This window comes from Eriocheir sinensis, unplaced genomic scaffold (genome assembly GCF_024679095.1).
Source record: "Eriocheir sinensis breed Jianghai 21 unplaced genomic scaffold, ASM2467909v1 Scaffold302, whole genome shotgun sequence".
In the NCBI taxonomy this organism is placed as follows: domain Eukaryota; kingdom Metazoa; phylum Arthropoda; class Malacostraca; order Decapoda; family Varunidae; genus Eriocheir; species Eriocheir sinensis.
In genome coordinates this window covers 2,121-12,500 of record NW_026111613.1, presented here as the reverse complement: position 1 = coordinate 12,500, position 10,380 = coordinate 2,121, and the positions used below count along the sequence as shown (strand labels likewise).

The following is a 10,380-nucleotide window of genomic DNA, read 5'->3' as shown; positions in this document are numbered from 1 at the left end:
AGGCCGCATTTTGAATGGGTCGCCGCCACCGGGGAAGGCGAGACACAGCGGATGGGCGGACACCGGCGACGTCGGCGCCGCAGGGTAGACGGCATCACCCATCACCGCGCGCAGCTCAGAGCCTCTGAGCCCAGTCCAGCGCCCGAACCCAGGCCCGCTTCCCGCACAGGCCCGACTGGCCAGATCCTCAGAGCCAATCCTTATCCCGAAGTTACGGATCTAATTTGCCGACTTCCCTTACCTACATTAGTCTATCGACCAGAGGCTTCTTACCTTGGAGACCGGCTGCGGATATGGGTACGCACAGGCCAGAAACTGGGGTGCATCGCGGAGGCCGCGTGCGTACGTGCGCCGCGCCGTGACGCCGCAGAACGACGCCCGGCAGCGGGCAGCAGCAGACCCCCCCGCTTCGCCCCATGCAGTTACCTGCCTCGCATGTTTCACGGACCGGCAGTGGTACTCGGGACGCCGCAAGAACCGCGGCGCTCTACGGCAGACCGTGTTACCAACACCCTTTCGCTCTGCGAGTGGCTTCTAGGGTCACGGCGCCTTAAACAGAAAAGAAAACTCTTCCCCGGACCACCGCCGATGGACGCGAGTTGGTTCCCGTTACCGGGTTCCTGCACCAAGGGCCGGCCCAAGAAGGAACCTAGCCCCGGTTGGCATCCAGGCCTGGTTACGGAATAAGTACCGTATTCCCTTTCGCCACGAATTCCCATCGGCAACTGAGAAGAATCTATCACGGATGAGCCGCCACGACAGTGACGACAACTCGCTTGGCCGTTGCCTCTAGCGTTGGATAAGGCTTTAGCCTTGGGCTTAGGAGCGACTAACCCATGTCCAACTGATGTTCACATGGAACCCTTCTCCACATCGGCCTTCAAGGGAAGTCTCTCTCGACTATTTGCTACTACCACCAAGATCTGCACCAGGGTCGGCTCCAGGCCGGCTCGCGCCGGATCCCTTCAGCGCTCACCCCTGCGACCCTCCTACTGCCGGGGCTTGAGACCTGGGCCCCCCGGTGAAGAGGGAGCTTGGCCTTTTGTGCCACCGTCGGTCGAGTATCGGGAGAATGCTTGAGCGCCATTCCATTTTAAGGGCTAGTTGCTTCGGCAGGTGAGTTGTTACACACTCCTTAGCGGATTCCAACTTCCATGGCCACCGTCCTGCTGTCTATAGCAACCAACGCCTTTCGATGGGGTCTAGATGAGCATTCGTTTAGGCCCCTTAACTCGACGTTTGGTTCATCCCACAGCGCCAGTTCTGCTTACCAAAATTGGCCCACTAGATACTCGGATTAGTCGCCGAAGCTTCAGCGTTCAAGCAAGCTCGGCATCTCACCCATTTAAAGTTTGAGAATAGGTTGAGGACGTTTCGTCCCCAAGACCTCTAATCATTCGCTTTACCGGATGAAACTCCTCCGTTTCCGCGAGTACCAGCTATCCTGAGGGAAACTTCGAAGGGAACCAGCTACTAGATGGTTCGATTAGTCTTTCGCCCCTATACCCAGCTCTGACAATCGATTTGCACGTCAGAATTGCTACGGACCTCCACCAGAGTTTCCTCTGGCTTCATCCTGGCCAGGCATAGTTCACCATCTTTCGGGTCCCAACATGTCTGCTCATGGTACTTGCCGACAGCACGCGTGCTAGGCCACACCGGACAGAGCAGGATCGGAAGGCAAAACCGCGCGGGACGAACCCGGATGAGAGCCGAAACCCCCACCCGAAGCTCCGCCTGACGCGCGGCGCGCCAACCGAGAGCCCAATCAACGCCGGCGAGGCCAACAACATATTTGCACGACGGCGTCGAATGGCAAGTCCAGGGCCTGCGCCCCCCTGCGTACAAGCGCCTCCCGCGAAGGAGACGGACCACCGTGCGCACCGAGCACCCGCGAGGCCGGAGGTAAGCGACGGGGGAAAGGGACTCACCCCGCGCACCCCCCTCGACCCCGCTTTGGGATGGGAAACTCGGCGGCAGCGGCCGGTCGGGGATCGGCCCTGAGGACGCCGACCGAGGCCCGAAGACCCTGGACGCCCCCTTCACTTTCATTACGCCTCTGGTTTATTGCGCCCAATGACTCGCAGTCATGATAGACTCCTTGGTCCGTGTTTCAAGACGGGTCGGTTGGGTCACCGACCTTTTGCACGCCGCGAGAGGGTTTGCACCTCTGCTACACGACCGTCGCAGGGCAGCCAGGACACCAGAGGTTTCCCCCTTCGACCGCGTAAACGCAGACGTCGGGGTACCAATCCGCCTGGGCCTTCGACGTCCCCAGCAACGGGTCGCGGCGACCTACATCACGAGGGGAAATACGCCCGCCGGCGCCGGCTCGGACGTGGGCACGCCCAAGGGTTCCTGGGTCGCATAAGCGAATCCCGCCGCCCAGCCAGCTTTGGCCGACGAGCTGAATCCACTCTGTTAGACCTTCGACGACCCACCCGTTTGGCTCTTAACGGTTTCACGTAATCTTTAACTCTCTCTTCAAAGTTCTTTTCAACTTTCCCTCACGGTACTTGTTCGCTATCGGTCTCGTGGTCATATTTAGCCTTAGATGGAGTTTACCACCTGCTTAGGGCTGCATTCTCAAGCAACCAGACTCTACAGAGAGGCCCTTTCCGACAATCTCTCGCGTACCCTCGCGGGCTCCGCCACACGGGCCTGTCACCCTCCATGGGAAGTGGCCGCTTTCAAGCATAACTTAGGCGGTGATAGACTGCGTGCCGGACCCTCCGAAACGAAACACCCCTGGCGCCGGGTCACGACGCCAGGTTATGCGCTGGGCTTTTCCCGGTTCAGTCGCCCTTACTAAGGGAATCCCTGTTGGTTTCTTTTCCTCCGCTTATTAATATGCTTAAATTTGGCGGGTACTCTACCCTAACACGAGGTCGACATTGGAGCAGCAGCAAGAAGAAGATCCTTGGTGCTGGCGGGAGGAGAGGAGTTGCCTCGCTCTCCAGCTCGTCGGTCCCTTCCTTTAAATAATGGCTGCCAGTCGGCGGTGGTGGTGCACACAGACGACGACACGCGGGACGTGTTGTTGTTGTTGTTTGCGTCTGCTCGCAGCAAGGAGAGGTAGGGTGATCCGGGTTAGTCGAGTAAATAACCGGCCCGGTCGCCTTCTCCTGCCTATCACGCGAAGCAGAGCCACCTTAGCCCGTCCGACTCATAGCGGCACAGGTTGGGGTTCCGAAACGAGACAGGACACGGAAAGCGACGACAACAGCAGACGAGGCGGCGGAGTAGGAGGCAGCCCAGAGAGACCATCTCCTTCTCCTCCTCCTCCCCGCTGCTGTGTCCATAAGCTCCGTGTCACCGACGTACGCGTCCGTCAGAGACGTGACGCGGCCGGTAACCATTCATGGCCTTAAGGGAACGCCCGCTAGTAGCAACAGGCGAAACTCCCCAATGCGGTCGATGTCATTGCTGACAAAGCCGATGCATGGAATGTATATCCGAACCTCTTGTAGGAGTGACGGCAGCACATGAGAGTGCCGCCGCCGCAATGTGCGTTCGACTTGTCGATGTATCTGGTATTCTTGCGATTCACATACCGACACGCAGCTTGCTGCGGTCTTCATCGACCCACGAGCCGAGTGATCCACCGTTAAGAGTTGTATTTTTGTTTTACGTCGGACGCTGCCGACTCTCATCAGACTTCCGCCGTCTCTGCCTCGGGAGACGATGTGGGAAGACGTAGTGTCTAGGGTTTGACTGTGTGCTTATTCCACCCGGGGAAGGGTTGGTTTAAGAAGAGTAGTCGCCGGCTGGCGCGTCGGAAGCTCTGCCCGCCTCACGCCAGCGACGCGTGGTTGGTACTCGCCTTCGCCTCGCACGAGGCGAAGGAAGATAGTATTTCCAGACCGGGACAGTCTGAGTCCCGGCCACCCAGCGTGTTTGGTTTTGGTCTTTGCCAGCGTCGGGCAAACACGTTAATGATCCTTCCGCAGGTTCACCTACGGAAACCTTGTTACGACTTTTACTTCCTCTAAATGATCAAGTTTGGACATCTTTCCGTCAGCTCGAGGCGCCGAAAGCCCAGCGGCGGAACCGCGTGGGCCCGGCATCCAAGAGCGCCAGTCCGAAGGCCTCACTAAATCATTCAATCGGTAGTAGCGACGGGCGGTGTGTACAAAGGGCAGGGACGTAATCAACGCAAGCTCATGACTTGCGCTTACTGGGAATTCCTCGTTCATGGGAGACAATTGCAAACCCAAATCCCTATCATGAAAGGATTTCAACGGGTTACCAGCTCCTCTCGGAGGGGGAGGACACGTTGATCCCTTCAGTGTAGCGCGCGTGCGGCCCAGAACATCTAAGGGCATCACAGACCTGTTATTGCTCAATCTCGTGCGGCTAAAGTTGCCGCTTATCCCTCTAAGAAGAAGCTGCGAACTGGACACCAATTGCTGGAGATCCGTCGACTAGTTAGTAGGCCAGAGTCTCGTTCGTTATCGGAATTAACCAGACAAATCGCTCCACCAACTAAGAACGGCCATGCACCACCACCCACCGAATCGAGAAAGAGCTCTCAATCTGTCAATCCTTCCGGTGTCTGGGCCTGGTGAGGTTCCCCGTGTTGAGTCAATTGATGGCGCAGGCTCCACTCCTGGTGGTGACCTTCAGTCAATTCCTTTAAGTTTCAGCTTTGCAACCATACTTCCCCAGGAACCCATTGACTTTTGGTTACCTGAAGCTGCCTGCAGTGTCATGGGAATAACTCCGGCGGATCGCTGGTCAGCATCGTTTATGGTTAGAACTAGGGCGGTATCTGATCGCCTTCGAACCTCTAACTTTCGTTCTTGATTAATGAAAACATCCTTGGAAAATGCTTTTGCATGCAGTAGTTCGTCTTGCGACTGTCCAAGAATTTCACCTCTAGCGTCGCAATACGAATGCCCCCGCCTGCTCCTATTAGTCATTACCTGGGGTTCAGAAACTGACAAAATAGAACCGAGTTACTATTACATTTTTCCATGCATAGGCATTCAGGAAGTAAGTGTAGCCTGCTTTGAGCTCTCTAATTTTTACAAAGTAAACTCTGCCGGCCACGCGGGACACTTCGATGAAGAGCACCCGTGCAGAGCCAGCGGGCTGTTGTGGCTGTTCGGAGCGTGACAGTAAGCACAGGTCGGTGAACCGTCAGACCAGAACTGAAATCAAACTAACAGCATTAAAACCTCAACAACTTTAATATACGCAAGTTGAGCTGGAATTACCGCGGCTGCTGGCACCAGACTTGCCCTCCAATAGATCCTCGTTAAAGGATTTAAAGTGTAATCATTCCGATTGCGAGGCCTCGGATGAGTCTCGCATCGTTATTTTTCGTCACTACCTCCCCGTGCCGGGAGTGGGTAATTTGCGTGCCTGCTGCCTTCCTTAGATGTGGTAGCCGTTTCTCAGGCTCCCTCTCAGTAAGAGAACCCTGATTCCCTGTTACCTGTTATAGCCATTGTAGGCGCATAACCTACAATCGAAAGCTGATAAGGCAGACACTTGAAAGAGGCGGCGCCGGTGCGGAGACCGTGCGCTCAGCGACAAGTTATTCAGATTCAACACGGTGGGGTGACGGACCGAGGCCCGACCGGTTTTGAACTAATAAAAGCGCTCTTCCCTTGCGGTCAGAGACGTGGTGCATGTATTAGCTCTAGAATTACCACAGTTATCCAAGTAAGTGTGGGTACAGATCCAATGAATCATAGCTGATTTAATGAGCCATTCGCGGTTTCGCCTTAAATCGGCTTGTACTTAGACATGCATGGCTTAATCTTTGAGACAAGCATATGACTACTGGCAGGATCAACCAGGTAGCTATGGCGTTAGCTGGCGGCCAAGCGGCGAACGAACACGACGGGCGTGCCGCGCGCTCGCTTAAAGCCTTGTACTAAAGTAGGAGATCGCTCAGCGTCGGACAGCTCTGGTCAGCGACGCCGCGTCCCTGGTTTCAACAGACGGCGGATGATGAGGAGGATGATGATGATGCGTGGGCTCGAAACTCTGTCGGCCACGCCGTCGTCCTCCTCCTCGTCGTCCGCGCGTCCTTGTCATATAGCAGCAGACTGGTGGTGATGGTGGTGAGACTGTTGCTGCTGATGCTTTTGTGTCGAGGTGCGAGCGAACGCACCACGGACAATACCAGCAGCAGCAGCAGCAGTAGCAGCGCACCGTCACCCGTCGTCGCCTGCGAGAGTGGAGTGCTTCGTTCCAACCGACCGCTCGATAGAAGCTGCGTCAGTGTGAAGACTAGGGTGCCAACCGACGACATTGCGTGCGGCGGCGTCACCCTCGGGATGCGTTATCGCACGGAGAGTGGAGTTACCATCGCCTAGAGAGCGAGAGAGAGAGGGGTCGCTGCATTGAAGGCTGATCGCATTGGCAAACACGGTAAGAACGTGCGCCGCCACGAGGAGCCGCAGCTAATGCCGAGAAGCTTCTCATGAAAGAGAGGGGGCAAGACCTGGCTGTCAACATCAACATCGACCTGAGAAGAATGAAAGATTTCCAGGTGGAAGTGAGCGATGCCGAGTCTTGGCCCGCGGGAGGGTGGGCCCGAACTAGGATACAGTTCAACGGCGTTTGTTGAGGTCGGTGCGCGCAACACGAGAGACTAATCCCATCCAAGCTTGCTGGCCCCGGTCTGAGAGGTTGGCAAACGATTAGTCGCTCGGGTAGGTGCAGCGCGCTCCGGCCCCAAACAGCGTTATGGAAGCTCGAGCGGGTTTGTGGAGCGAGTCCGCCGCCGGCTCGCTCAACCCTCGCTTCCTCACGGCACACTGGCGACCGTTCTCTATGGGACCGTCCCGCACGAGGGTCTCGATCCCCCCGCTGGCCGCGCGAGCGAGAGCCAAGAGCGGGAAGACCGTTACGCTCGGCCCAGCCGCCGACCAGCCGTACCCCACAATCTCACAACTCCGCGCCAGCGGGCCGCTCCCAACGGTTAGCATCGACTGTGGTCGCACTTCCAGGCAGCGGCGTTTAGAAGCTCACGGCAGCTCTAGCGATTCTAGGAGCCGAGTTCTTAGCGGTTATTGGGTTGGGATGGGGTGCAAAGTCTTGTAGGGTTGCTATTTCTGGAGTACGTTGACCGTTTGCGTTGTGTGAGTATGTTTGTGGTCTTGTGTACATAAGTGTGTGTGGCGTCTGTGCAGAGTTTCCATGTTTTTCAGTTGTTTGATCCGTGGTGTTGTGATTCCAGCCGTTCGAGTGTATTAGTTGTTTGTAATGAACCTTGGTGTTGATCTGTGCTCACGTATCAATGTTTCTGTGTGTGTAGCACGTACTGAGCTGAGCACCCCAAATTGCTCCTTTTCTCCCGAAGCTATTCATTCCTGCACATTACAGCCGAACCCCATTTAACTAGACACTTGCGTAGTGTAGGTACGGTACCCGCAAAAAAAGTATGCGGAAAAGGCACGGGTTGTGGCATAGGAGTGACCTTCCGTCATTAGAGCTTGCCCAAGCAGGCTTAGATCTCGTTATACTACAGTCAGTCAGTCAGTCAGTAAATGTCTAGCAGCCCTCCCAGTCCTGTTTCCCGCCAGTGCCGCGATTGAAGCTTGCCAGGAAAAGAAAGTTCTGCCTTTTCGTGGAGTGAGCTGAGCACCACAAATGGCTCCTTTTCTCCCGAAGCTATTCCGAGGGATATCTCATGACTGCGGTAGCGGTGGGTGATATTGGTGTACAGGAATTGGTCAAACGCACACACTAAATTGGACTGTAACGATCATTTCTTAGATAAAGGTATACAGTACTTCATACAGTCTCGTTTCCCTTTCCTCAGTATTATCGTCAAGAACATGACGACCTAAATACTTTTCATTTAGAGTTTCATGACTAAAATCCTTCAGAAATCAGTCAGATTTGCTTATCATTAAAAGTAGTTTTACTGGTGGTAATCTATGAATATATATATATATATATATATATATATATATATATATATATATATATATATATATATATATATATATATATATATATATATTCTTCATGCTTCCTAAACCACACACACACACTAAATTGGACTCTAACGATCATTTCTTAGATAAAGGTATACAATACTTCATACAGTCTCGGTTCCCGTTCCTGAGTATTATCGTCAAGAACATGACGATCCTAAATACTTTTCATTTAGAGTTTCATTACTAAAATCCTTCAGAAATAAATCACATTTGCTTATCATTAAAAGTAGTTTTACTGGTGCTAATCTATGAAAAAATCTATATATATATATATATATATATATATATATATATATATATATATATATATATATATATATATATATATATATATATATATATATATATATATATATATATATATATATATATATATATTCATTCATTCATTCATTCATTCATTCATTCATTCATTCTTCATGCTTCCTAAACCACACACACAGAAGAAGAAAAAAAATGTGTTACCAAAAAAAAAGACGTGCATACTTATCTGATAAATAATTAAACATGAAATTGCGGAAAAAAAACCTTAATATATTTACTCCATACCCACTGACATAATAAGGTAACTCTAAACTACATTAGATGATAATCTTGTTGCAACAGCATCACCAGTACTTATCACTCGAATCCGTCACCTGATACAGAATCTTGGCATTACATGCAACTTACAAACAGTTTGCTGCACACATGTTTCCCACAACGTCAGTTTATTAGCACCGTGGGGTGACCAGACACCCCAAAGGAAACAGATGTGTCTTTTTTTTTCAAAGGCCTGCCACGGGACTGTCAACATTTCAGTAGTCTCTCCTCTCACGTATTCAGGAAGGTACTAGAAAGGAGAGTGATCTAAGTGTTGCCAATTCAAGACGGTGATCAAAACCGTCTTTTGGGGGGGGGGATGTTCAAACACCCCAGGATACTAATGTAGGGTTAAGGAAAGCCTACCATCGCTATAGGGCAGGACGTCGAAGAAGAGATCAAATAAAATGAGATAAATTCAAAATGTACGTCGGTTACACCTAACTATAGAGGGGTTGCACTGACGTCACACCGCTTTTTGGGAAAAATAACTGTCAGCCATTTTTGGAGGCACGAGCGATCAGCTGAGCCCCTGGCCTGCTGGCACGTGCCTGCCGTCTTCATCTCTCAATCTAAGTGACTAGGTATGCAAAAAATCTGGACAGTGAGGCTAGGCTTCCTTGTATAACTATCCGTTAGTCTGGCAAATGATGATGGACACACCGTATATACATTTATTATCAAACTTTAAGACATATTTGATGATGACAACAATGAATATATGACTAATTTAACCCGGGGCATCCTCGGGCGGTGTTTAGTAAGAGCATTAGAACGTAAGGGGTTCCCAAAAAGCCCACTGACCTATACTTGCTAGCCCCGGTCTACCTACCGCGAGTGGCAGTGTAGCACTTATCAGTAACAGTAATAGATGCCCCCCCCCCACAGTAATAGATGGGTCACTAACATAGACACCAACACAGTAACATGGCGGGGAAAAAGCTCTCTTGCGGTAAATATGTTCCCGCCCAAAATGGCGGGCCTTTGCGGGGAAGCTGAGAAGTGATCAGCTGATGATGACGTCACGTGCAACCCCTCTATACTAGGGGTGTGATATTAACAAACTAGATGGAAATCGCTACGGGTGTGATATTAACAAACTTAAGATGAAGGAACATATAAAGATTTCAACCAAATTACACTACTTCTTCAACTGTCTTTTAAATTTTGCTATCAGACAGACAGACAGACAGACAGACAGACACGAAGAATATTCATGTTCATGTTCCTCCCTTCGCCCCCCCCCCAATATAAACAACAACCAAACAAACAAACCGTTGCTACATGCCTTCAGAGAGAGAGAGAGAGAGAGCGAGAGAAGCCATTAACCCTAATGTTTAATTTTAAGATTTGCCACGTAGGCAACCAACCCTTTTTCATTATTTATAGAATTATAATCATTAAACCTATACTTTAATATAATACGTGCTTCCTTTTATGAGTAAGTACTAAATAAAATCAGAAATTCAAAAGATATACTCTCTCTCTCTCTCTCTCTAGCTGGCTGGTTTGGTGCTCTCACTTGTGGTTAAACGTTGTTGTGAATTTTGTTTTGTTTTTTGCTGTGTGTGTGTGTGTGTGTGTGTGTGTGTGTGTGTGTGTGTGTGTGTGTAGAGAAGGGGGTGGGAAGTAGTAACGGTTCACGCCATGAGAGAGAGAGAGAGAGAGAGAGAGAGAGAGAGAGAGAGAGAGAGAGAGAGAGAGAGAGAGAGAGAGCCAGTTTCAACGGCTGCCATACTTTAATAAACCTATTATTATTATTATTATACACATACATACACACATTATTACACACACACACACACACACACACACACACACACACACACTCTCTCTG

At 51.2% G+C, this 10,380-nt stretch overlaps 2 non-coding genes across 2 annotated transcripts in view; both read right to left on the bottom strand.

The window, feature by feature from the left end:
* LOC126991590 (large subunit ribosomal RNA) overlaps positions 1-2,891 on the bottom strand; it is a 4,793-nt gene extending 1,902 nt beyond the window's left edge. Inside the window, exon 1 of the ribosomal RNA XR_007745686.1 lies at positions 1-2,891. This exon is cut by the window's left edge and continues 1,902 nt beyond it. This is a non-coding gene — a ribosomal RNA (large subunit ribosomal RNA).
* Positions 2,892-3,456: 565 nt separating this feature from the next.
* On the bottom strand, positions 3,457-3,616 carry LOC126991589 (5.8S ribosomal RNA). Its single transcript, XR_007745685.1, has one exon. It is a non-coding gene; the product is annotated as a 5.8S ribosomal RNA (ribosomal RNA).
* Between the last annotated feature and the right edge of the window lie 6,764 nt (positions 3,617-10,380).